The sequence below is a fragment of the Saccopteryx bilineata genome, chromosome 8, assembly GCF_036850765.1.
Source record: "Saccopteryx bilineata isolate mSacBil1 chromosome 8, mSacBil1_pri_phased_curated, whole genome shotgun sequence".
In the NCBI taxonomy this organism is placed as follows: domain Eukaryota; kingdom Metazoa; phylum Chordata; class Mammalia; order Chiroptera; family Emballonuridae; genus Saccopteryx; species Saccopteryx bilineata.
In genome coordinates this window covers 68,508,665-68,512,043 of record NC_089497.1, presented here as the reverse complement: position 1 = coordinate 68,512,043, position 3,379 = coordinate 68,508,665, and the positions used below count along the sequence as shown (strand labels likewise).

At 45.7% G+C, this 3,379-nt stretch overlaps 1 pseudogene; it reads left to right on the top strand.

The window, feature by feature from the left end:
* LOC136311698 (large ribosomal subunit protein eL21-like) lies at positions 1 to 497 on the top strand (annotated as a pseudogene).
* The last annotated feature ends 2,882 nt before the right edge of the window (positions 498 to 3,379 follow it).

The following is a 3,379-nucleotide window of genomic DNA, read 5'->3' as shown; positions in this document are numbered from 1 at the left end:
TTCACCAAAATAACCAACACAAAGGGAAAGAAGAGAGACGCCCAATGCACACTATACGTTCTCTAGGACTTTCAGAACACGGAGTTGTTCCTTTCACCACATACATGCAAATCTACAAGACAAGTGAAATTGCAGACATCAAGGGAATGGGCACTGTTCCAAAAGAAATGCCCCACAAATGTTCCCATGGCAAAACTGGACAAGTCTGCAGTGTCCCCCAGCATGCTCTAGGCATTGTTGTAAACAAACAAGTTAAGGGCAAGAGTCTTGCCAAGAGAATCAGTGTATGTATTGAGCATATTAAGCACTTTAACAGCCGAGATAGTTTCCTGAAATGTGTGTAGGAAAATGGTCAGGGAAGGAAGGCAGCCAAAGAGAAAGGTACCTGGATTCAACTGAAGCACCAGCCTGCTCTGCCCAGAGGCCCTTACCATGTGAGAGCCCGTGGGAAGGAGCCTGAGCTACTGGGACCCTTACTCTGTGGATTCGTGGTGTGATAAGTGTAAAAAATAGAAGACATCTGTACTGTTAAAAAATATTTCTCTCTCTTAAATAAATAAATAAAATTAAAAAAAAACAAAAACTTAAGCCTGACCAGGCAGTGGCGCAGTGGATAGAGCATCGGACTGGGATGCAGAGGACCAAGGTTCGAGACCCTGAGGTCGCCAGCTTGAGCGCGGGCTCATCTGGTTTGAGCAAAAGCCCACCAGCTTGAACCCAAGCTCGCTGGCTCCAGCAAGGGGTCACTCGGTCTGCTGAAGGCCCGCAGTCAAGGCACGTATGAGAAAGCAATCAATGAACAACTAAGGTGTTGCAACGTGCAATGAAAAACTAATGACTGATGCTTTTCATCTCTCTCCGTTCCTGTCTGTCTGTCCCTGTCTATCCCTCTCTCTGACTCTCTCTCTGTCTCTGTAAAAAATAAATAAATAAATAAAATTTTAAAAAAGATATTTCTCTTAATTGAGTAAAAGTGTGATGTCCCTTCCCCAAAAGAAATATTAAAAAAAAAAAAAACCCAAAACTGTATGTCTTAAAAAAATAATAGGATGGGAGTTTAGTGGGTAGGGATATAAACAGGATTGTCCACTGGATTGATAATTGTTGAAGTTGGATAATGGGCACATGGAGGTAGAATTTATACCATTTTCTCTATAATTGTATGTTTAAAATTTTTCATTTTAAAAAATGGGGGTGGGTCCAGCAAGTGGATGTACCAGGTTTGATTCCCAGTCAGGGGACACAGGAGCAGTGACTGTCTGCTTCTCCACCCCTCCCTCCTTCTCTCTCTCACTTTCTTTCTCTCTTCCTCTCCCACAGCCATGCCTTGATTGGTTCAAACACATTGGCCCTAGGCACTGAGGATGGCTCTGTGGAGCCTCAGCCTCAGGCTCTAAAAATAGCTCAGTTGTGAGCTATTTTCTATCTCCCCTCCTCTCACTTGGAAAAGAAGGGAAAAAATAGGGGCAAGTGGTTTTGGCCCTCTATTCTTATTTTCTCTCTTTAAACCCTCTATTCCAGCTGAACATGCACCATGTTAGTTCATGCCTCTAACAATACTCTTGTCTTCCATCTGGCTAAAAAATTCCTCATCTTTCCTCAACACCCAGGGCAATTGTCACTTCCACTGAGAAGCTTCCTCCAGCTCCTACAGTCAGGAAAATGGTGTTCCTTCTCTATGCTTGGGCTCCTTCTCTGTGAAGTGTCTCTTCCTATTATTGCAAATTCTTTGTTCCCATGTCCTCAGTGGGCAGTAAACATTTTTACAAATGAAACGATATCTCATCAATCTTTTTGTCTGTTCTGACCCTTAGCCCAGTGCTTGGCTTAGAATTAGAACTTAATAAATATTTGTTAATAGCTCAGGGTCTAAGCAAGGAAATGATTAGTTGTTTGGTTTGGCATATGTTGATTTGAAGAAGTCAAAGGAATATAGGAGGAGAGAGAGTGAATGAACTTGTGATAGAAATGTGCAGGGGAAGGAGAGTAGTGCACAAGACGGCAAGGCTCCTACTCTTTTTTTTTTTTTTTTTTTTTTTTTTTTTTTTTTCTGAAGCTGGAAACGGGGAGAGATAGTCAGACAGACTCCCGCATGCGCCCGACCGGGATCCACCCGGCACGCCCACCAGGGGGCGACGTTCTGCCCACCAGGGGGCAATGCTCTGCCCCTCCTGGGCATCACTCTGTTGCGACCAGAGCCACTCTAGCACCTGGGGCAGAGGCCAAGGAGCCATCCCCAGCACCCGGGCCATCTTTGCTCCAATGGAGCCTTGGCTGCGGGAGGGGAAGAGAGAGACAGAGAGGAAGGAGAGGGGGAGGGTTGGAGAAGCAGATGGGCGCTTCTCCTGTGTGCTCTGGCTGGGAATCGAACCCGGGACTTCTGCACACCAGGCCAACGCTCTACCACTGAGCCAACCGGCCAGGGCAAAGCTCCTACTCTTAAAGACTTGACCCTCCCTTGGTTGAGGGAGGGCATGGAGAAAGATGTAGTTACAGAGCATGGTAAGTGCCACAGAGGAAGCAGACATGGCGAAGCATTTTCTACTCCAGTGAAACGAGTATCAATATCCCACTACAGATGAGTAGATCAGCAGGGGTTCAGATGAAGTCACTCTGCAAAGTCCACAGCGATGAGGGCTAAACGAGACTCGAGCTCTCGTCTGCCCCTCCTGAGTCCACACACTTTCCCCTGCCCTGTACTGTCTCTCACGAAGCAGGTGAAAATTTAGAGCTCAGACTGAACATTCAGATTTGGATGTCATCTGTGTAGAGGAAAGAGTTAAAATGAGGGGAGGGGAAGTAACAGCAGCTAATTTTCATTAAGTACTTAATATGCTCAAGACCTCACAGTAAGCATTTTACATGCAATCATCTGTTTATTCCATATAACAACCCTCATTGAGGCAGGAACTGTTAACAGCCACCGCTTTACAGTCCAGGACATGGAAGCTTAGAAGAGTTAAGTTGACAGAGGTGACATACCAGCAAACGTAGTCTAGTCCGTAACCCTCCAGTACCTTTGTGAGAGAGAAGACTGAAATCAGAAGCCAGGTTAGGAAATAGTGGGACCAGATGGTTCATTCAAGGATGCTGGATGAGAAATGTAGATGGAGATGGGAGGTATCTTGAAAGCCCAAGAAAGATTGTTAGAAAACAAACCAGTGCTCAGTGCCAGATCCTGTGGAAAAATCCAGCAAGGAAACCTGAAGGTTGTGGGACTCAGCCAACGTGCAGTGGTAAAGAACCTTTGACAGAGCTGTTTTGGGAAATGCAAACCTAATTCCCCATAAGCTCACTACCCAAGCCTCTGCTTGTTGCCCTGGACTTATTCCCTTTCTTCTCCCCCTCAGAACCCTGTTCTGATTCCTCCTATCCAACT